This window comes from Anser brachyrhynchus, assembly GCF_964034855.1.
Source record: "Anser brachyrhynchus genome assembly, chromosome: 8".
Classification (NCBI taxonomy): domain Eukaryota; kingdom Metazoa; phylum Chordata; class Aves; order Anseriformes; family Anatidae; genus Anser; species Anser brachyrhynchus.
In genome coordinates, this window is record NC_137702.1 from 19,658,829 (window position 1) to 19,683,819 (window position 24,991).

General features: G+C 39.8%; 1 long non-coding RNA gene across 8 annotated transcripts; it reads right to left on the reverse strand.

Moving 5' to 3' along the window:
- Positions 1 to 1,394: 1,394 nt before the first annotated feature.
- Positions 1,395 to 23,109, reverse strand: LOC308199231. 8 transcript variants are annotated; one of them, XR_013954515.1, is made up of 5 exons: positions 22,553 to 23,109; positions 20,288 to 21,611; positions 18,042 to 18,124; positions 17,272 to 17,896; positions 10,394 to 10,532 (listed from the first exon to the last, which is right to left on the reverse strand). It is a non-coding gene; the product is annotated as an uncharacterized lncRNA (long non-coding RNA). The 8 variants fall into 8 exon arrangements; XR_013954516.1 differs by having other exon boundaries at positions 17,272 to 17,918; XR_013954514.1 differs by lacking the exon at positions 18,042 to 18,124 and having other exon boundaries at positions 1,395 to 10,532; positions 17,272 to 17,433; positions 20,288 to 20,341; positions 22,550 to 23,088.
- Between the last annotated feature and the right edge of the window lie 1,882 nt (positions 23,110 to 24,991).

Sequence of the window (24,991 nt, forward strand, 5' to 3'; positions counted from 1 at the left end):
ATATGGTGGACCACCTATTCGAAGGAGAGAATAGGAACAATCTCATTTGCAGGTGAGCTTTATGGGAGGAAAGTTTTACTTTTCACTGAGTAAGAGGTGAGAGGTGACTGTGTGGTTTAGCTGCTGCAGCTGAGATGACTGCTGTCAGGATACAGGACCGATGTAGCTGACATTGTAAGCACTGGTCCGTTGGCTGTAAGGAGTCTGAGTAAGAAGAGGAAGATGGCAGCAGAAGCATGAGGACCTCAGTTTTTCATTTGCTTGAACACCTCCAGGGATGGGGCATCCACAATCTCTCTGGGCAACATGTTCCAGTGCCTCACTAGCTTGTTTAAAGCCCTCTTCACCAGTTTGGCAGGCCTATGACCACAGATGTTCTTCCCCTTCTCTGACCCCATCAGCTCCCAGCAGACCCGGTTTCTCAAAGTGAGTCCCATGGTCTAAGTAGCTGAAAACCCTGCCTGTGGCACCAGTCCTGCAGCCATCTGTTCATCTGCCAGATTCGACTGGCCCTTTCAATCCCTTTGCCTTTGACTGGCAGGATGGAAGAAAAGACTACCTGCACTCCTGAGTCCCTTACTGCTGCTCCCAGCACTCTGTAATCCCTCCTGACACTCCTGGCTACATCATTGGTGCCCATGTGAAACAGCAGCAGCAGATAATAGTCCTTAGGCTGTACGAGGCTTGGCAGCCTATTGGTGACATCCCTGATACAAGCCCCTGTAATCAGCACACTTCCCTTAAGAGCAGATCAGGTCTGCAGATGGGTGCCTCTGTACCTCTCAGAAGGGAGTCTCCTCCTACAACCACCCATTGCCTTTTCTTAGTGGGACTGGTTGTTATGCAGGGAGCAGACCCTGCCCCCGTCTTACTCAGCTCCACACCCCCGCCACAGGTCTTTCCTCTTCCATCTGCAGAGAGGTGAAGATGGAAAAGGAAATAAATATGAAAGAAAAATTGCAGACATTAAAACTTAAGGCCCTCAAACCTTAAAGAATAAAATGACACAGACTTTTGCTATCTCACAAAGATATACATGTTGACGTGTTGAGAGTAGCCTAGGAAGTGTAGATACTATCCGTTAATTTCAGATGAAAAATAGGCTTCAGTTCCCAATCCTATGCTGCTTTGAAAATCTCACCATTGTTATGCAAAGGCGCGAGGACATCCAGTAAATTCTGCTGAAAAACTTATAGTAGTTCCATAGCTTTAATGAATAAGAATGTTGTAAGAATATTTATTTATAAACAGTTCTTTTATGTCAATATTTAAAGTCTTCTTAGACTTCTAAAGATATTTTTGAAAAAAAATAAGTGTGTATATTTTTGACTATTTCAACACGTTTTGCTTTTAATGAACAGAAAAGTTTGAAAAGAGATTATTATTGTTATTTTAATTTTGAGAAGTTCCTTTAATTTTAATGTTTTAAAGCATTTGCTGAAATACATTTCTTAAGATAAAGAAGATAAGAATAAATAAGAATAAAGCATTTTTCAAAAATGCATATCTAAATTAGTAATTTCACTTTCCTAATACCACTCTGCTTTTCAGTCAAGGAGGAGAAAAATTGAGTCTTAATTAAGAGTTCAACAATTAGTCAGACTAGTGGTACTTACTTGCTAAATGATGTATTCCTGAAAGAATTCCCATTCCTTTTGTTAAGATTAGCCTTAAATTTAACTATATACTTTAGTTGCATATCTTTTGAAATAGCTAAGTTTTTCCAGCAATTTTCCTCGTATTTCTTTCCATTTTGAGCAAATGTATTCTTCAAAAACTCGTTACTATTAGTGCTGCAATTACAAGACCTGCATTTTTTTCATTAATTTTGTTTCTATTTGCAAAAGGCTAAATAAAATGTTCAGTTTAAGGCTTTTTTTTCTCTTTTTTTCTTTTTTCCCTTTTTTCTGCCTTTTTTTCTCTTTTTTATTGTTATTTTATTTTTAAAATTTGATTACTGTAAACCATACTCCAAAAGACCTTTCTTGCTCTATGTACTGATGCTTTCAAATGAACATAGAGCACGGCACTAACAACATAACTTATGCAAAAACTGGTGATTCTGTTGAAGGTTAATGGCTAGCATTGCACGAATGCCAGTGTAAAATCTATAATTAGGAGTGTCTGATGGCAGCTTACACTATAAGGTAAACAGAAAACATCTGCATTTTCACAGTAATGACAATCTCTGTCTCTCTCCATACCATTTTTTTTTGTGTTTTCATAGCATGTTTGTCACTAAATCTTAGTTTCTCATTAAATCCCAAGCTATAGGGAAAAATAAGTTTAAACTGCAGTTAAGAAAATGAAGGACATGTCTTTTCCATCTCCTTTTCACTGCCAGCTAGAATGCTATAAATTCATTTTTACTCTTAACAATGTTTTGCTTTGCTAAGATGGCAAACAAAAGAGACATCTCTTTTTGTTAAAGATATTTGCAAATTTCAGGATAGAAATAAGTAGAGACAAAATTCCATTATTTGGTGATTGCCTCATTTGAGATAACACATTTATGGAATAAAGTCCTTTTCTCATCCTGCTTCCAGGTTATACATTTGTCCTTTTGCTTGTAAACCATATTTAGAGAAAAGAATATGACCCATGTCTCCTCCTTGCAAGTAGAGTCCTAATCAATGCTGAACATCAGGTATATCTTTCTCTGACTCAGTGAACCTTGATTTTTCTTTTGTAAATTTCCATAGCTTCGTAGCCAAAAAGGAAGGATGCGTGATCCCAGATGTCACCCAACACTATGGAGGGAAGGCATGTTCTTCAGAGATCCTTGGCAGAATGAGGAATGGCCACAGGGTTTTGTTTATATTTGGATATTTATTATTCAATCAGTATAGCTTATTATTTACAATTTCTAGCACTGAGCATAGATTATAGTTGTGCAGAAATTTTAGAAATCTGAGTTACTCAGGCTTTTCAGTCACCTGGATGGACCCTCTGCAGATCTGGTCAAATTTTGATCTATCAGTGCACAATAATCCAGACTCAGCCTTTACTTAAAAGACCATAAGTAACTCACTCAGTCTTTGGAGGAAGAAGATGACTGTGAAGGCATACCTGGCCACCAGGGATCACAGGTTTTGCCACCCAGCAGCAGTTTCAGTATAAATCCCTTGTGACTTGTAGCTGCTTGATTTTATAGAGAGTGTTGCCTGTGCTGTTATACTACCCTGTGTTGTTATGCTTTCCTTTTCCAGGACTGGTGTCACCGTCTTCTGGCAACCCAGCACCTGGGTATTGATAACCCTGATGGGCTTAACTACCCTACCAACTGGCGCTCCTACTATGCTCTTGGTGAATCAGCACTCGAGTGTTGATAACACTAATGCCCTTTATCACCATGACAATGGTGGCCACACACACTGCGGCCAGAGAAGGGGCAGAAAGAAGTTGTGCACATTAACAGTCCACTTACATATTACAGATATTTTCCATACTGCCAAGAGTCAGGAGCAAAGGGTACTAGTCACAACAGAGCAGCCTTTAATCTTTTGATTATGACATCCTGAGAAAACATCCTGAGATATTAAAATCCTGAGAGCATTTTGAGATCAAATAACCAACAATGTACAAAGATACTCGTCATGAGTTACTGGGAACAAAACAACTTGTCTGTGGTTATATTTTTAAAGTGAGAAATAAACTTCTGTCAGGCAATAAATTAGTATATAATGTGAGAGTCAAGCTTCAAGGTAACAAGAGTTTATGAAGGTAGTTCAGTCTGTGGACCTCTGTAATTTGCGATTATTAGATTGTAACAGATTCCTTTTCATTTTATTATTTTAATCTTTGAGCTGTTCAATGTCATTCAATTCACTAATGAACTTAATTTTAATTTTCAGTCTTTCCTATTGATCTTAAATTTCATTATGTGGGCTCATTTCTTAAATGAAGTCAATTTGACCAATTTATTCTTTTCTCGGTAACCAGACGTACTACCACATTCTCAGCATTTATCCAATGATCAAATATGATCCCCACCTCATGATTTTTGGAGAAGACATGAATAAATTTCTAGATATCATTTTTAGGCCTTACCACTAATAATATCTTTTGAGGATTTGTATTGATGTTTGTAGAGTTTTTACATTTACATTTGTAGAGATGTCACCAATTGCGTTATATATACCTATTACTGAACGAATTCTAGTATAGAAAGAAGTCTAGTATATTCAGGCTAAAATCTTCAAAAAATGGTTTGGGGACCTTTCTGATTTGTAATTTTGTGGTTGGACTTCAATAGTTACTTTGCCTATGCAGATATCTCTGACATCATGTAGACATCAGCTCTTCTGAAGATCAAGATTCATAACCAACAAAAAGCAGAAAAAAAAACAGAAGTATTTTAGAGTTATACTTGAAAGCAAACCTTCAGGTGCTTATCACTGAAAAATATAGTCTGGGGGCATCTATCCAATTCTATCCTCTTCACTGTGTAATGTTTATGTTCATGGGGATGTCTTATGTACATAGGGATGCCTTAATGGGAACAATTTTCTTGAAAGAGTATCTTGCTACTGAATCAAGTTATCCTTGAGGATCTATTATTACTGTTAAAAAAAAAAACTGTTTTCTTTGATGTTTGGCTTTGAATATGAGCTATTTTCACAAATATATTTGAAGATTTGAACAATTCTTCCTCTCATATCAAAATTATCATAGAATCATAGAAAGGCTCAGCTTGGAAAGGACCTTAAACATCACCTAGTTCCAACCCCCCTGCCATAGGCAGGGACTCCACTCACTAGATCAGGTTGCTCAGAGACTCATCTAACCTGGTCTTGAACATCTTCAGGGATGGGGTATCCACAGCCTCCCTGGGCAACCTGTGCCTGTGCCTCACCACCCTCTGAATGAAGAATTTCGTCCTAATCTCTAATCTAAATCTCCCCACTTTTAGTTTAAAACCATTCCCTGTCATTATATGATTGAGCAAAAAGTCACTCTCCATCTTTTTTATAAATCTCCTTCAAGTACTGAAAGGTTGCAATGTAGTCACCCCAGAACCTTCTCTTCTTTAGGCTGAACAGCCCAAGCTCTCTCAGCCTCTCTTCACAGGAGAGGTGATCCAGCCCCTTGATCATCTTTGTGGCCCTCCTCTGGACCCACTCTAACAGATCAATGCCCTTCTTGTGCTGGGGTCTCCAGACCCGTATGCAATACTCCAAGTGGGACCTCTCAGGGGCCAAGTAGAAGGGGACAATTACCTTCCTTGACCTGCTGCCCACTTCTCTTTTGATGTAGCCCAGGATGCAGCTGGCCTTCTAGGCTGCAAGTGCGCACTGCCAGCTTATGTTGAGCTTTTCATCCACCAGAACCCACAAGTCCTTTTTTGCAGGGCTGCTCTCTGTGAGTTCTTCACCCAGTCTGTACTCATGTCTGGAATTGCCCTGGCCCAGGTGCATCACCTTGCACTTGAACTTGTTGAACCTCTTTAGGTTCACGTGTTCCACTTCTCAAGCTTGTCCAGGTCCCTAGGATGGCACCCCTTCCTTCTATCGTATCGACTGTAACGTTCAGCTTGGTGTCATTTGCAAACACGCTGAGGGTGTCCTTGATCCTATTGTCTATGTCTTTGATAAAGATATTAAACTGTACTGGTCCCAAGACAGACCCCTGAGGGACACCACTTGTCACTGGCCTCCAGTTGGACATAGAGCCATCAACCACCACTCTCTGCTTGTGACCTTCAAGCCAATTCCTTATGCACTGAATGGTCCACCCATCAAATCTAAATCTCTCCAATTTGGAGACCAGGAAGTCATGTGTAATTGTGTCAAAGGCCTTGCAGATTTCCAGGTAGATGACATTGGTCAGTCTTCCCATATCAGCTGATGCAGTCACTCCACCGTAGAAGACCACCAGACTGGTCAGGCATAATTTATTCTTGATGAAGCCATGCTGGCTGTCTCAAATCACCCCCTTGTCCTGCATGTGCCTTGACATTGCTTCCAGGAGGATCTGTTCCATGAGCTTGCCAGGCACAGAGGTGTAGGTCACCGGTCTGTAGTTCCCAGGGTCCTCATTTCTATCCTTGTTAAAAATGAGAGTGATGTTTCCCTTTTTCCAGTCACCAGGGACTTCGCCTGACTGCCAGGACTTTTCAAATGGGATGGAGAGAGGCTTGGCAGCTACATCAGCCAATTCCTTCCAGACCCTGGAATGCATGTCATCAGGGCCCATATAGACTTGTAGCTGTTCAGTTTCATTAAGTGGTCTCGAACCTGCTCTTCACTTACAGTGGGAGGGACTTTGTTTCCCCATTCCTTATCTACAGGATCAGGGAAACAAGAGACATGGGAGGCCTGACTGTCAGTGAAGGGTGAGGCAAAGAAGTTGATGAGTACTTCAGCCTTTTTCATGTCTGTTATTAACAGTTCTCTTGTCTCATTTATTAGAGGGGCAACACTCTCCTTGGCCTTTCTTTTGCAGCCAATGTACCTATAGAATCCCTTCTTGTTATTTTTAGCATCCCTTGACAAGCTCAGTTCCATCTGCACCTTGGCTTTCCTAATCCCAACCCCGTACATCCAGACAGCATCCCTGTACTCTTCCCAGTCCACATGTCCCTGTTTCCATTGCCTGTGCATTTCTCTCTTGTGTATCAGTCTAACCAGCAGATCCTTGCACAGCCATCTGGGTTTTCTGCCCTCCCTGTTTGCTTTCTTACTCAGGTGGACAGAGAGATATTTTGCTCTAACAAAAAATATCCATAAAGAGTTTTCAGCTCTGTTAAGCTCCTTTGCCCCTTAAAGGCAGTGTTCCAGGGGATCTTGTCCACTAGGTCTTTAAATAGCTGGAATAAATAGCTGTCACTTTATACAGTGGTAAAAAAGCTGTCTGCAGTAGTTACTGCATATTAATCAAACTAAATGGCATTACTGGTACAGAAACATTTATGATTACATCTCAGAAAGGATGCCAGAGGGTATATTTTACTTCTTAAGTAAGAAAGAGTTAAGAACTATAAATTTATTGCACGGAAGCTGTTGCAGCTATTAAGAACACTTTTTAAAGAATTGAATGCTGAAAAGCCTTATAAGTGGAAGCCAATCCCATTAAAATAGTAGCACAAAGCAAATACATCAGATAACTTAAAGATAAGGTCATCACCCTGTTGTTAATGAAAGTTACTTCTGTAAAAAACAAATTGCAGGAGTGTCATGACCTTAATGTGATGCATTCCAATTTAAGTGCATTTGTGGAAATTTATGTGAATCAAAAGATTATACATGAGCAATCTAATTCAGTTTAAAAATTCTTTTGAATGACAGTACTTAGTCATGCAGAGGGATTTATAGAAAAATTGTTGACCCTGACACACTTTTATTAAGTTTACACCATGATGTAAGGTATTGCAAAAGATTGGCACCATCCTTAGGTAAGAAAGAATTTTCCTTCCATTTAATGCCCATTCATATATATAAAAGGATATATATGTAGAATAAGGATATATAAAACTTGCATGCATTCAGTTTTTATAAGACAGTTGTTAGTTATTTCCAAAATAATCTACAAGATTAGCAGTTGACAGTATAATTAATTGATAGAACTACCCTTGATGGGAAAATGCATTTGGAAGACGATATTTGAGTAAGGAGACCAATACATAGTATATAACCTGAGCATATGACGGTCCCGTTGTAATTTAAAACAATGAGTTTTTGATACTTGGCAGGAAGTCTAAGATAATGTTTTTCTCTTTCTTTTTTCCTTGTGATCCTGCTTCTGTCTTCTCTATTTCTCCCTACTCCAAGATAAAAATTAGAATTACCTTTCACTTTTCTATAAGTATTTAATGTTACTTCAAAATTATCATGAAACTTATCTAGCTCTGCAAAAGACATTCCAAATTTTCCTTCAGTAAACAAAATCCTGTCATGGAAGCTTTCACGATGATTCAAGTTTATGAAGGTTGTTGAGAAAGTCTCTAAGGAATATTGATAAGCATATGCCAGGCAATTATATGTGCTGTGGCCTTCATGGAAGAAACAAAGTACCAGAAAGCATTACACTGCCCTTTCTACCTGTGCGCTGTCTGCCTAGAAGTACTGGGTGTGCACAGGTTCTCTTTCAATCTGAACTTTTTTTTTTCTTTTATACTCTTCTAAAGCACTTTCAACCTGCTGATATAGCGCCTTTAGTTATCTATTTTCTCTTCCCTACTAACAGCAAGCTCTAACCTACTAAGCTAATTACTTCAAATTCATTTTTCTCTTTTCATTCCAACTTTTTTTAAGGAGAATTAGAGAAGGTTTTGTGCCTGCAAAGGAATGAAATAACATCTTCAGTTTTTTCATATGCCTTTGTCACTCTGACATTCAGTATTCATTCAGTCATAGAATCACTTATGTTGTGAAAGACCTCTAAGATCTTCTAGTTCAATCTTTAACCTAAGACTGCCAAGACCACCCTTAAACCATTTAACTAAGCACTACACCTACACATTTTTGGACAACCTCCAGGGATGGTCAGCTACTCATGATGGACTCAACTACTTCCATGGTCAGCCTGTTCTAATGTATTCATACTCTTTCAGTGAAAAAATTTTCCTAAACTTTCCAAACTAAACTTCACTTGGCACAACTTGAAGCCATTTCCTCTTGTCCTATTGCTTGTTACTTGGGAGAAGAGACGAACCATCACTGAACTACAGCCTTCTTTGAAGTAGTTGTAGAGTATGATAAGGCCTCCCCCAAGCCTCCTTTTCTCTAGCTAAACAACCTCAGCACCCTTAGCTGCCTTTCATAGGATTTCTCCTGTAGACCCTTCAGCAGCTTCATTGTCCTTCTTTGGATGTGTTCCAGCATGTGGACAGCACGTGTCCCTTCTGCCTGCTGGGCCTGTCCCATGGAAGGTAGGGAGCAACTCCAGCAGTCTGTCTCCACCTCTGACTCCTTGATACTCCTCAGCCCACTCACCTCCTCCCTGAGCTCTCTCACTAGGCAGAGTGCCTCCACCTGGGTGCACCTCCCATGGTTGTGCTCACTCCTGAGCACTGCTGTGCTCACTCCTGTGCTCGTGTAAGAGTAGGGTTCACCCTGAAGCCTGACACCTGGCTGGCGGCATGTTCCCCCGGAGCTCTGTCTGGGAAGCTGCATCGGTTGTGGTGGGTGCTGAGCTCTGAGAGGCTTCTGCCAGGTGGATACTATCACTCCCTGATCAAGTCGGTCAACCTTCAGCATCCTCCCTGTACCCTCCTGTGCACACTGCTGTGCCAACTGCTGCACCACACCTTGACTGACTGTTTGTGAGCTCTGGTTGCCCGCACTCCTGGTCACCCACGCTCCCCAGGGGCTGCTTTTGTATGACAGATGAGGGGTACTCCTGGCTCTGTCCCAGCCTCATCATCTGCTCTCATGAGGGCTGCCAGCTCCTGGTGGCTCCCTCAGCCTTGATGTAGGGAACACCCTGCAGGCCATGATCCCCCACTCCACTGCAGAACGTGTCTGCACTGGAGCCGACTGCCTTGACAAGTGAGTCCTTTCCTTATGATCAGATTCTCAGTATGCTGTGCTCCAATGCAAGTGGTCAATTTGAAGTTCCAGGAAATAAAAGAAGCTTTGAATGGATGAAATGTTGCTGACATGAAGAAATCACAAATAGATTTACATATAAAAGCAACTGAGGATGAATTTGGCTTTTTTTCCAGCATGATGCTTCTTAATGAAACTTTGAATCAGCATAATTTTGTAAGAGTTTCTATGGCTTACAGAGGTATTAAAGGCATTAATATTGGTATCCGTATTAAAATATATGTAAGATCCTCTACTGGAATACATAAATTCATATATATTTTTTAGGTTTTTTCTTTCCTGAAGAAAAACTGTATGCAACACTTCAAAAAGAGCCGATGTGCTTTTGTAGAATCACTCAGAAATGACAGTAATTTGCACTTGTATTGTAGGTTTGCTATCAGGGAGACTGCAGGGGTAGTCTTTGTGAGAAGAGTCCAAAAAGGGACCTGCCACTGGCCAAAGCTAAACCAGTAACAGATGTAATGAGTGATGTTGTTTGCCCCTCAGTGATGTTTAAGAGTGAGAAAATGTGTGAGAGAAAAAAATCCTGTAGACACCAAGCTCAGTGAAGAAAGAGGGGGAGGAGGTGCTCCAGGTGATGTAGCAGAAATTCCCATGCAGCTTGTGGAGAGGACCACGGTGACACAGGTTGTCCCCTTGCAACCAATGGTGTACCTTGTCAGAGCAGATATCCATACTGCAGGTCATGGAGGACCCCCACAATGGAGTAGGTGAATGAAGGAGGCTGGTGAAGGAGGCTGCAGCCCGCGGAGATCCCCAGCAGCAGCAGACTCCTGGCTGGAACTGCAGCCCATGGAGGGGAACGGCAGAGCAGGTGGGGGGACTCGTACTGGAGCAGTCCATTCCCAAAGATCTGCATTCTGTGGTACAGGCCAATATTGGAGCAGTTCTTGAAGACCTGTACTCTGTGGGAAGTCCACGTAGCATCAGTTTGGAAAGGACAGTGGAGCTTGCAGTTGGCGATGGCAAAGTTGAGAGCCTCTGTGTAAGGATTAAGGGACAAACAAATAAAGGGGATGTCATTGTGGGAGTCTATTACAGACACAGACACACACACACACACACACCCCTCCTGCCCAGGATGACAACAACAATGAATTATTCTTTGAGAAACTAAGAAATACCTCAAGATCAACTGCCCATGTCCTTACGGGGGATTTCAACTTGCCAGACATAAACTGGGAATATCAAACGGCCGATGCGAGCAGGTCCAGGATGTTCTAAAAGCACCTCAATGCTAACGTCTTGGTGCAGGTACTAAGGGAGCCAACTGGGAAAGGTGCCCTCCTACCTCTGTTGCTTGAGAACAGAGAGTATCTTGTGGGTGACATGGCAATTGGCAACCGTCCTTGTCATAGTGACCATGAAGCGGTTGAGTTTAAAATTTTTGGTGACAGGAGGAAAACTGCCACCAAAACTTCAGCCCTGGATATGGGGAAAACAGACTTCAGGCTGCTCAGGGAACTAGTTAGCAAGGTCCCCTGAGAAACTGGTCTTGAAGCCGTTGGCATCCATCAGTGCTGGTCAGTCTTTAAGCACTGCCTCCTAAAAGCACAGGATCAGGCAATGCCAAAATACCGGAAGTCAAGCAGGCAGGGCAGAAGGCTGGCTTGGCTGACCAGGGATATTCTGCTGTAGCTTAGGGACAAAAAGAAAGCGTATGGCTGCTGGAAGCAGGGTCAGGCAACGTGGAAGGACTACAAGGATACTGTTCGCCTTTGTAGGGAGAAAATTTTTGTGGCCAAAGCCCAATTAGAGTGAAGCTGGCCAGGTCTGTGGGAGAAAATAAAAAGGGCTTTTTTAAATAGGTGAATAGAAAAAAGGAGGTCCAGAGAAAACATAGGTCTGATACTTGATGGGGAAGGTCACCTCACAGACAAGGACATAGGCAAAGCAGAGACATTTAATGCCTTCTTTGCCTCTGTCTTCAGCGACAATGATGGGCTTCGAGACCCCGGGTGCCCTGAGCTGGAGGACCGTGACAGTGGGAATGATAAACTCCCAAACAACCCTGAACATGTGTGGGATTTGCTGCTCCTCCTGGATCCATACAAGTCCATGGGTCCAGATGGGATTCTTCCCAGGGTGCTCAGAGAATTGGTTGACATCATCGTGGGACCTCTCTCAATTATTTTTCAGCGGTCTTGGGACTCTGGAGAGGTCCCAGTTGACTGGAAGCTGGCAAATGTTGTGCCAATTTTCAAGAAGGGCAAGAAAGAAGACCGTGGTAACTACAGGCCTGTCAGTCTCACATCAGTGCCTGGTAAAATTATGGAGAAGATTATCCTGAAGCGCACCTGGGGGACAAAGCAGTCATAGGTCACAGCCAACATGGGTTCACAAAGGGTACATCCTGTTTGACTAACTTGATTTCCTTTTATGATAAGATCACCAACTAGTCGATCAAGGGAAGCCAGTTGATGTAATCTTTTTGGATTTCAGTAAAGCTTTTGATACAGTTTCTCATAGGATCCTACTGGACAAAATGTCCAGCATACAGCTAGACAAAAACATAATACGATGGGTGAACAATTAGATGATGGGTAGGGCTCCTTGACACCAAGGGAATGGTGTCAAGCTGCAACAGAGGAGGTCAAGGCTGGATATGAGGAAAAGGTTCTTCACCGAGAGGGTTGTCAAGCACTGAAACAGGCTCCCCAGGGATGCAGTCACGGCACCAAGCCTGTTGGAGTTTAAGAAGCGTTTGGACTGTGTTCTTAGTCATATGGTCTGAAGTCATGCTTCGTTGGGTTAAAAACTGGCTGGGTAGCCAGGCCCAGAGAGTCATGGTGAATGGAGTTAAATCCAGTTGGAGGCCAGTCACTAGTGGAGTCCCCCAAGGCTCAGTATTAGAGCCAGTTCTCTTCAATATCTTTATCAGTGATCTGGATGAGGGGATTGAGTGCACCCTTAGTAGGTTTGCAGGTGACACCAAGTTAAGTGTATGTGTTATTCTGCTCGAGGGTGGAAAGGCTCTGCAGGAGGATCTGGGTAGGCTGGACCGATGGGCTGAGGCCAACTGTATGAAGTTCAACAAGGCCAAGTGCCAGGTCCTGCACTTGGGGCACAACAACCCCAAGCTTGGGGGAAACTTTCTTTCCCAAAGTTGTACCAGGAGAGGTTTAGGTTGGATATTAGGAAAAACTTCTTTACTGAAGGGGTTGTTAGGCATTGGAATGGGCTGCCCAGGGACTTCGTTTAGTCACCATCCCTGGAGGTCTTTAAAAGACATTTAGATGTAGAACTTAGTGATACGGTTTAATGGAGGACTTGTTAGTGTTAGGTCAGAGGTTGGACTAGGTGATTTTGGAGGTCTCTTCCAACCTAAATGATTCTGGGATTCTGGGATTCTGTGAATTTTTGGTTAGACCTGTGTGGTGCCAGGAGTTGGACTCAATGATCCTTCCGGGTCTCTTCCAACTCAGGATATTCTATGATTCTATGAACTAGGTGCTGTTGCCTTTGGTATGGCAGAATTTCACCCTTTGTTTTTAGTGAAAACATTCTAGCATGTCATTTTTGCATATTTCTCATCTCCAGTATAACATTAGCTTCAGAAAATCTATTCAAAGATATTGCAAGTTGGAAATTCACATCCTCTATAATATGAATGTTACAAGTATGGAAGAAAGTAGGCTTACATAATGATGTTGAAGTTCAGGGACTAGTATATAGCTATTTAATAAGCTTTTGCATAGATCAGTTTAGGACAGTGAGTAATATAACATATGGGTCCCTGTTCTATATCCTTGCTTTTTTAAATATTCATTGTTCTTTTGACAAACATTTTATACCTTTTTTTTATTTTTCAATTTATGTAGTTTCTTTACGGTTTTCTGGATCTCTGGATTTTTTTTTCTCTTTTGCGTTCTTTCTCATTTTATATTCATAAAAGAAGGTAAATGTATACATTTTAGTAGTTTTAAAATTGTTGGTGACAGCAAAAAATAATTTTGGGGGATGTTTTCCTTTTTGCTACTACTTCAATAACATCTGCAAATAAAAAGCAATAAGCAAAATAACATTTTCAATCCAGACAGCTGGGGAAGAAGAAGCTCTTGTGATATGAACTTCCATGTTGTTTCTTCAGGAGTATTCTTTTACTTTCATGTTAAACTAATGCACTGGGACCACAAGATGTTCTGAAGTCCAAGACATTACTTCTGCCAAGCATTGCTGTTTCCCAGTAGGGTGCATGGGGTGCATGTTGATAACAATCCTGCACCCTAAAGCCCATTACTCAATAAATTAGAACCTCAACCATTATGTGATTCTGTGAAATCATTTCAGATATATATGTTAAAAGAACTATGCTCATCCCCTGAGATTGAATTTGGCCACATTAGTTGTAGACTACAATGCCATGGCCAATCTGATATGCATGCAAATACAACTTGAAGCCTAGTAGTTTTGCATTAACTCTTGTTCCTACTGTATTTGATACTTATGAAAGCAGTATTATATGATTTTGCTGAAAATGAAGAGTTATTAATGAAATAAATCTTATATGTTATTTTTAAAATAACATATTAGACTCCAAGAAAGCAGAATCATAGAATAAAAGAATATCCTGAGTAGAAAGGGACTCACAAGGATAATTGAGTCCAACTCCTGACTCCACACAGGACTGCCTAAACATCAAAACCTATGTCTGAGAGCATTGCCCAAACACTTCTTGAACTGCATCAGGACCACTGCCCTGGGGAGCCTGTTCCAGCACCTGGCCACCCTCTCAGTGAAGAACCTTTTCCCCTTATCCAACGTGAACCTCCCTTGACACACCTTCGTGCTGTTCCCTCTGGTCCTGTTGCCGGTCACCAGACAGAAGAGATCAGCGCCTCTCCTTCTGCTCCCCCTTGTGACTAAGCTGTAGAGTGCAACGAGGTCTTCCCTCTGTCTCCTGTTCTCTAAGTTGAACAAACCAAGTGAACTCAGGCACTCCTCATGTCTTGCCCTCTAGACCCTTCACTATCTTTGTTGCCTTTCTTTGGACATTCTTTAATAGTTTTATGTACTATATTGTGACACACAAAACTGCACACAGTATTTGAAATTACTAAAATAATAATCATTAGCAAACAATAGAAAAATTCTTCTAACTATAGCTAAGTGGCATTTGTTCTGTATCGCTGATGGAAAAGAAAAAAAAATCTGTTCATTATTAAATAACAGAATAACCCTGAATGCTGTTGCACATGCAAATTCTCGTTTGAAGACATACAATTTACCCAATAGAACTGCACGTGAAATAGACAACCTTAAAAAAAAAAAAATCCCTGCAGCAGGGAATTGTAAGAGTACAAAGAAAATTTATAACAGATTTTTCCCTCCTACTTCCTGCAGAGGGAGCTTAGAACAATCACACTTCTCTAAGCTCACCACTACAGTTTTAAGCAGTGCAGAAATCTTGTTCCTAGCTGCATAAATGAACCACTTAGAAAAGGACTTTCACAACAGCTAATGCCTACTGCCTTTAACAAACAGCACATTTTAAATTCGAAAACCTGGATGAAGATGTGTATATTTCATGAAGTATATAACCATTAGTCAGTAAATATTGCTTCAGGGACTGTTCTGTACATCTAGTTTAATTTCTGGCTAAATTAAGGAAATTGATTCTTTCCCTGTTGTAATATAAAAGTCAAACATTTTCCTTATTATTGATTTTTTTTAACTATATATGGTGTTCACACTCAGTAAGGGTTTTGGCTCTGAAAAACAGAAGTTATCTGACACATGCTTAGAACAGGACATGTATGAACATACCATTTTGAAACTCCCTATAAGTGTCAACACTAGATATATGCAAATCTGAAAGTGAGGGGAAGTCTAAATGACATAAAATGAGTAGATGTGAAAGAGAAATTGAAGATGGAATACATGTTATATTAAGACAATTTAATCAAATAAATTTTATTCTTTCAGACAAATTGGCTCACTTCTAAGTATTTCATGCTTAGAGAAACAAAGTGTTTATATTTGTTGTGCAGATAGCTGGACTACAAAAACAACACTCAAAGGTTCAGGGTGCAGAATGCTGCAGGGATAAATACATACATGCTGTAGCCATTTTATTTTTTCTTGTTGTCACTTAAATAATATCGAAGGAAAAAAGAATAGCAAAATGTAAAGTTTAGGAACTGTCAATATCTCCTATTCAACAGAGTACATAGCTCTTCTGATTAAATTCAACAGAGGACTTATCTGCATATAGCAAAAGCAAACTGAAGCTCATTGTGGCAGAATGATAATTTTGCATTATGAAAACTTCCATTTTTGTCAATCATTTTGAGTTCTTATTGGTAATGGGATGTGTGTGTGAGGAGAGAAACAAGAGCTGAAACGATAAAGTAAAAATTCTGTAGGAATGCCAGTGTAAGAATATATGTAATATATTCTTTTAGGGCACTTCTAGTAAAAGAAGGAAAATTATACTGAAAAATCATATATTTCATAACTTGGTCTGCAGTTAATCTGAATCGTGTATTTCGCAACTTGGTCTGCAGTTAATCTGACATTCACATTCAGGCACACTATGTGGAAGACTTTGAATTTGCATCAATTTTCCTAAAAGGGGGCTGTTCTAAAATAAATAAATAAATAAATTACAAATAACAAATTACAAATTCATCACCAGTCTTTTTGAGTACCCTCAGAAAAAGAAGGCAACACAGCAAGGTGAAAAGCAGCATAGGATTGCATCTACTCTGCCCTTGCGAGGCCCCACCTGGAGTACTGCATCCAGGTCCGGGGCACAAGATGTGGACCTGTTAGAGTGTGTCCAGAGGAGGGCTACGAGGATGACCAGCAGGCCTATGAAGACCATCTCTTCTATGAAGAAAGGGTGAGAGAGCTGGAGATGTTCAGCCTGGAGAAGAGAAGGCTACACGGAGACCTCATTGTGGCCTTTCAATGCTTAAAGGGGGTCTTACAAAAAAAAAAAAAAAAACTCTTTACTTGAGAAGAAAATGATAGGACAAGGGGGAATGATCTTAAACTGAAAGAGGATAGATTTAGACAAGACATTAGGAGGAAATTCTTCACTGTAAGGGTAGTGAAGCATTGGAACAAGTTGCCCAGAGAAGCTGTGGCTGCCCCATCCCTGGGGGTGTTCCAGGCCAGGCTGTATGGGGCCTTGGCCAACCTGATCTAGTGGGTGGCATCCCTGCCCAAGGCAGGGGGGTTGGAGTTAGATGATCTCTAAGATCCCTTCCAACCTGAGCCATTCTATGATTCTATGATCTCTAACTCATCTACTCTCTAATTTTAGTGAAAGTTTGAGTGAAGACAAATATCAAAACTAGAGATGCAAGGAACATCGTATCATTCTTACTTACATCTTCATGTTATTTTCTATGATATGACATTGATAGCCAAAAGGTTCAATTGTATCCTGGAGTACATCAAGTACAGCATTGCTATACTTCATTCCTCATTAAATATGTAGTCTTTAAGGATGAAAAAATATATTTTGCATCTAAAAGAAGAATGAAATTCAATAGAAAGGTGAACAGTTTTCCAAATATCTTTGTATTTTGACAGAAGAACATAAAAGACAGCACTCCTGCATATTTCCATTCCTAGATATGAATGGAATTACAAACAAATTAGAAGGAACAAGGATTTCACAAGCTACATGTGAATACTGGGAAATGGCACTCAGGCACTGACAAGTGAGCTAGAGATACAGTGAAACTGGCAATTAGGCATCAATACTCACTATGAAATGATTAAATGTCAGCCTTTCCTTCCTCTTCATTTGGACAGCAGTCACTGGAGGTTTTCGGCTTATTCTGTTTGCTGACATGCTCATGAGGAAGAATTCATTACTGTCTTAGAAAAAGACTGTAACTGTCCATTTATAGAACATAAATAAAGAAATCTGTAAAAAAAAAAAAATTATGTATCAAGGGCTTTTAAGGATTTAAAGATAAAGATGAGCTGCAGGCTAAATCTCCTGTCATCCCCACTTTTCAGAACACGATCTGGACTCTTCTTTCTTTTGATGGCAAAACACACAGAAGATCTACATTCTGGTCCTATTGATTTGTAAAATCATAAGGAAGGGCTAGATGGAAATTGAGTCAAGTAAGGGAAGATACAGGGAGATGGGCATTTCATGAGGATGAAGAAACAACAAGTTAAAAAGTCTAAATAAACAAAAACATTTTTTGAGACTAAATATTTAATTTTCTTATGATAGCATAACCTATTTTTAAGGAGGTAACAATTATTTTACTTATCTTTGTTTTCTCTGGAGGATTTCCTAAAAACCTAGAGGTTTCTTCAAATACTGCTCTAGCACAACTCTTCATTGTCTTCTTCACTGGGTTGCTTGGCTCTGTCTGTGTGTTAAGTTTACCTAAGCTAGTTAATTAAATATTATCACAATTAAACATCTACATCAATTACAACAGTCTCTTCAGAGCATTCATATCATGAAAAAGATGAGAGACATCAAGCATCTTGGAAATTGCCTCACTGACTCACTTGTTTTTAAAACCCAGAACACTGCATTCCCTTTCTGGTTTGTAATAACTTCATTTCCAGTTTTTATGTTATTTGTGATTGCTCTGGAAAAAGAAAAAAAAAAAAAAAAAAAGCTGTTGCAGTTAGGTCTCTGGAAACATCATAATAGTGCTTGGATAAGAATTAAAAGTACATTTAGAATGGAAAAAAAAATAGAAATGGAATTGAGAACAAAACAGAAAATGCTCTGTCTTTTAGCTTAAATGGAGTGTTGATATTTTGAATATCAGAAATGCAGGTCAGGTCTGCCATATATAACAGCTGTGGAGGACCTTCATAAATGATTCTGGAAGATGATCCTACTTGATGAAACTACTTGAGCAACTTAAATTCAGGGAGAGAATAAATGGACTAGATATTTTGTTGCTGTTCTTGAATAAAGATAAGGTGAGTGTTTAGTGAATAAATTACAATAAATATCCGTAAAATCATTATTGATGTGTAGAAAACAAGTGTGAAAAAAATAATTCTCTGTTTCTCATTATGCTGAACAAGAGGGCACTCAGTGAAATTGCCAGGTGGCAGCAGTAGAACAAACTTTTATGGCAACACAAATTCAGTGCCTTCTCAGGGAGTGGTACTAGGGTCAAATTATAAATGGATTAGAAAAAAAATGTAAATGGATAAGAAAATGAATTAGTAAGGTTCACTGGTAGATAGTCCAGATGCAAGTTTTGACCTACATATCTTTTAGCCCCTGACTTTCAGGAATCGTGTGAGATAAACTTAATGAAGAAGAAGTTATACGTCTATCTTACTTCTCACGTAGTTAGGCATTTGCTGTTAGCTACTCTTGTAAACAAGAGACTCTTTAGATATATATTTGATACTATTCAGCATAAGTGTTTTTACAATAACTAGAACATAGATTCTTCAATAGTTTTAATTGTCAATTGCAAGTCAGAACTTGAATTTGCCAGTGAGTGTGATGCATTATGACTTAAAATGCCTCTAAATGACTTAAGGGAGATCCTGGCCCTTACAGAATCTGGAATATGTGCCAGAATAAGAATGGATTTAAATGTCCACAAAACTAATTAGAATAAAGCAGAATAGCTTTTATAGACTTTTCTTGCCAGAGCATCTAATTTTCCGAAGTGACTCTTAAAGTAATTGGATAGATATGAGCAGTGTAATAATGGTGTGAGCATATGGTGATTCCACTGTGCACTCAGAAGTGTTCACATGAGGCCCTCCATGTCATATGTGAGTACTGTGTCTGGGAAGGATGGTCAAGATCCCACACTTAACTCTTTCATTCCCCTCTAATTGGGAAATAGAGACCCTCTATCTTCCCCTTGTCCTTAACTACAAAACTTAGCTTGATATACTTTCAGTATTGTGTTCCTGAAGTTATGCTCCAGTTCAACCCTGCTTCATGAGTTCAACTATTTTTAGACACTTGTATTAATTCATGAAAAGAATTATGCCAAAGTTGTACAGTATAGGAAGACTAAGGCAAAAACTCCTTTTTTCAAATGATGTGACTACCTCAAATGTGATGTGGTGGGTACAAAAAGGAAGGAAACACAATGAAGTCCTGCTCATACATGCAACCACTACTTGGGAAAATACTTTGTTTATTACATTGTACAATGGAAGTGGTTTCAAGGAGTTTTGGCAAGTGGTACCCAAATTAATTCTATAAGCACAGAAGAATCTCATCCAATTCAATTAGAATTCAAAATTCAGAATTATATTCTTCATTCTTCCAGCACCAAGGATGTCTACAGGCAAGCAATTTTGTGTCTTTTGCATAACTGTGATAGACCTATATTTAAAACCTGTTGGCTATAATGTCATTTATGAAAATAGAACTGTAGATTTTCATGAAGAATAAATACTAGTAAAGTTTAGTGCTTCATTTATTTGGTGTCAAAAAAATAAGTCAGTTATTCTTTTGATTAGTATGGGAGGAATGTATTTATTGACATTGAAAAATAAATTATAAGCATTAATATTTAGATATTTGTAAAACAACACGACAGGAATGTATCACCGGAAATACACACCTAAGAAACAGCAAAGATTTCCATTGCAAATTATACACTATGATACGGCTTATAAAGTTGTACAACGAACAAGTTAAAAACAATGACTAGGGGTCATATTATTAATAAAATGCAAAAGTGTTTTGTACAGGCAAGGGTTATGATATTCAGGAAAGAAAGAAAAAAAAAAAGCAGAAATATGCTTTTTCTACTTACAAATCCTGAAACACGATAGCAACTTTTTCTCCGTGGAAATTTTGTCATTTGCAACTGCTGTTAAGCAAAGACAGAAAGCTGGTGAGTGTGGTAGAGAGAGATATTTTGGGAACTCCATACGGATAGTCTGAACTAACACTGGAAACATTATGGAGATACTTGGCATGAATCACAATTGGATATTTTAGTCTATCAATATCAAGGAATAAATTTACATGCTCAAACTGCTTTTTTGAAGCCAAGAATTCTTAGCCCAGATAAATACATTACCTTTCTCCTGACCATTTCTCAAATGGGAAAATCATCTACCTCTCTCAATAAAAATGAAAAGAAAACAGAAAGATTGTTTTTCTTTATAGCACATGTACAAATTAAGGTTTCATCCAGAGCACAATGTTTTTGATCTGTAGCACTTCAAAACAATCTATGGAGCCTATTCCCAAAATAAAGGGGAAAAAAAAAAAAAGAGAGAGAGAAAGAGAGAGATTTTTCCTCTTTTTTAGGGCCAGTTCTGTTTAATGTTTTTATGAAAGAGCTGGGTGCAGTACTCCAATGCATACTAAGCAAATTTGCAGATGATATTAAATTAAGAAGAGCTGTTGACACCTTAGAGGGAGAGATTGCAGAGAAATCTTGACAAATCAGAGGGCTGGGCAATCACCAACTGCTTGAATTTCAAAGAGAGCAAGTGCAAGATTCTGCACGTGAGATGGTTAATCCTGGAGATATGTACAGACTAGGGAACAAGAGCCTAGAGAACAGCTCCATGGAAACATATCTGGGAGTTTGGTTCAACAGCAAGTTCAGTATGAGTCAACAGTGTGCCCCGTAAACCAAAAGGGCCAACTGTATCCTGCGGTGCATCAAGTACAGCATTGCTAGACAGTCGGGGGAAGTGATTGTTCTGCTCTAGTCTGCACTCATGAAGCCTCACCTCAAGCACTGTGTGCAGTTCTAGGTGCCACAAGAGAATAAATAAATAAAGAAGGAGATAAAGCTATTAGAGAATGTCCAGAGAAAGGCAACAAAGATAGTGAAGGGTCTAGAGGGCAAGACATGAGGAGCGCCTGAGTTCACTTGGTTTGTTCAACTTAGAGAACAGGAGACAGAGGGAAGACCTCGTTGCACTCTACAGCTTAGTCACAAGGGGGAGCAGAAGGAGAGGCGCTGATCTCTTCTGTCTGGTGACCGGCAACAGGACCAGAGGGAGCAGCACGAAGGTGTGTCAAGGGAGGTTCACGTTGGATAAGGGGAAAAGGTTCTTCACTGAGAGGGTGGCCAGGTGCCGGAACAGGCTCCCCAGGGCAGTGGTCACGGCACCAATCTTGATGCAGTTCAAAAAGCGTTTGAAAAATAAGTTTGTTTTTCTGCAGAGCAAGTAATCCATTTAATATTTTCTTTATAAATAAATAAATACATACATAGAAGAATGCTTATGTAGGATATCACCAAATTTGACAATTCTCTTCTTCTCTTTGATCATAATTATTGGATGTATAAATATGGATCTATCCTTATTCCTTGTAATTGAAACTTTCTGAATAGTGATTAAAGAAATAGACTTAAAGCTATGTATTTTTTTAAAGTTATCATTTTATAAACTTCTTTGTCAAAAGTGCATTTGACTATTAATCACATTCTAGAATAGATATCACTTAAACCCATAAATCAATGTCTTCCTTGTTTGTTTTGGTCACATCTGCATCATTTTAATAACTTATAATATTCCCAGTAATTTTATTTTTATACACATTATTCTGTTTTCCATTATGCAGCAGTTTTGTATGCAGCAGAGCTATAAACTAATGTACACATGGGAATAAATATGTCTGGAATTATATTTGAAAGAAAATCACATCCATGTCTGCTTTTTCTTCCCTATTACTTGCAAACAGTTAATACAGTGGAGACAATAGGAGTCTAGAGAATCAATGGTGTTTCCCATGAGGAAGGAGTAATTTGAGAGTTGAGTCAAACATGTCTGTTAGCACTAGATCAAGCTCTCTTCTGTGGGTCTACATTTTTTTTCCCTTCTGTGGTTTAACACAGTAGGCAGGCAAGCACCACAGAGCCATTCACTCATTCACCTCCATCACCCAACTTTGGAATAAAAAAAAAAAAAAAAAAAAAAAAAAAAGGTAAACAACTCATGGGTTGATATATAGGCATTACAATAGGATAGAAAAAGAAGGGAAAATAATAATATTAATAATATTATTAAAAAAATATATAAAGCAAGTGATGCACAATGCAATTGCTCACCACCTGGTGACTGACGCTCAGCCAGACCTCCAGCAGCAGGTACATCCCCTCCCCATGCCGCCCCTTGGCCACTTCCCCATGTTTATTGCTCAGTATGACATCATATGGTATGGCGTATCCCCATTGTCAGTTTGGGTCAGCTGTCCTGGTTCTGTCCCCTCCCATTTCCTTGTGCACTCCCAGACTCCACGCTGGCAGGGCAGTATGAGAAGCTGAAAAGCCCTTGACTCTGGATAAGCACTGCTCTGCAACAATTAAAACACTAGCACGTTATCAACATTATTCTCATCCTAAATCCAAAACACAGCAGCATACCAGCTACTAGGAGGAAAATTAACTCTATCCCAACCTAAACCAGGACAATATGACTCCTTATTCTATACCAGACAGAGGATCTAAATTATTTATATAAGTCTCTCATACTGGGAAACAATTCAGTTTGTCCTAGTTAATTTTAAAGTTTCTATGTGCTACAATTCCAGTACAATACTGAGAATTGTATGCTCTCCATTAGGTCCCACGAACAAGAAGATCCTAGAATCATAGAATTGTTTAAGTTGGAAAAGACATTTAAGATCAAGTCCAATCATTAATCTAGGACAGTCAATTGCACCACTAAACCATATCCCCAAGCACCACAGCCATACGTCTTTCGAAAAAAGAATGGAGAGCAGCTCTTTGCTCAATCATATAATGACAGGACGAGGGGAAGTGGTTTTAAACTAAAAGAGGGTAAATTTAGATAACAGGTTAGGAGGAAATTGACTCAGAGGGTGGTGAGGCACTGGAACGGGTTGCCCAGAGAAGCTGTGAATGCCCCATCCCTGGAGGTGTTCAAGACCAGGTTAGATGAGTCCCTGAGCAACCTGATCTAGTGGCTGGCATCCCTTCCTGTGGCAGGGGGGTTGGAACTAGATGATCATAAAATCGTTAAGGTTGGAAAAGACCTTCAAGATCATCTGGTCCAACCATCACCCTACTACCAATGTCAACCACTAAACCACATCCCTAAGCACCATGTCCAACCTCTCCTTGAACACCTCCAGGTATGGTGACTCCACTACCTCCCTGGGCAACCCATTCTAATGCTTGACTACTCTTTGTGAGAAGAAATGTCCCCTAATTTCTAACCTAAACCTCCCCTGGCACAACTTGAGTCCATTCCCTCTAGTCCTATTGCTAGTTGCCTGTGAGAGAGGCCGACCCCTAGCTCCTTACAACTTCCTTTCAGGTAGTTGTAGAGATCAATAAAGTCTCCCCTGAGCCTCTTCTTCTCCAGACTAAACAACACCAGTTCCCTCAGCTGTCGTCACTGGACCTGTGTTCCAGGCCCTTCAACAGCTTTGTAGCCTTTCTCTAGACACATTCCAGGGCCTCGATGTCCTTCTTGTAGTGAGGGGCCCAAAACTGAACATCGTACTCAAGGTGTGGCATCAGCAGAGCATTTTTCAAAATGTTTTAATATACATTTTCAATATATTGCCATAAATTAGAGTATCTATTGGAAACCTAATCATCCAGATGTAATGGAAATGATTTAGTTTTCTATGTAATTCATTCAATTATTTACATCCCAAGAAAGGAGCTTGCTCATCAAGTTGTCCATCTTTATCTTAAACTCACCAATAAATGAAACTCACAATTTTATGAGATAGGATAAGACCGATGTTAGCACAAGTTCATTAAATATCAATACTATGGCTTAAATGTCTATTCCATAGAGGAGCTGAAGACAAAACATAACTCTTGCTATTAAGCTTGAGTTTGACAGATGGATTAGTAATACTATGTAGAAACTAGGAGATCCTGGGAAAAGGTAGAAAAATCAAAAGAACTTTTAATTTAGACTTTTTATTTAGAGGACAGTTTAAGTCTGGAAGCATTAAGATGAATCCAGGAAAGTCACAAATAAAATTACAAATTATCACATACAGAAAGGATACAGAATCAAACTAGCTGAGGCTAAGGACCTTTGGAGGTCATCTGGTCCAAACCCCAGTGTTTAATTCTGTATCCATTGCTTCTTCTCCTATCACTGGGCACCACCAAGAAGAGTCTGGATCCATCATTTTTTCACCCTTCCTTCAGGTTTGAAAGGAGTCTTCATGCTGTGCCAGCACTGCTCAGCAATAGACAAAACATTGGTGTTACACCAATGCTGTTCTAGTCACAAGTGCAGAGCACAGCAGGGAAAGTTAGCTCCATCCCAGCCAGACCCAGCACATGGAAAGGTGTTCCAGACCTTTGATAATCTGCATGGTCCTCCTCTAGAATCACTCTAATAGGTCCATGTCTTTCTTGTGCTGGAGACCCCAGAGCTGAATGCAGTGCTCCAGGTGGGGTCTCATGAGAGCAGAGGGGAAAAACAACCTCCCTTGACCTGCTGGCCATGCTGTTTTTGATGCAGCCCAGGATATGGTTGGCTTTCTGGGCTGCAAGCAC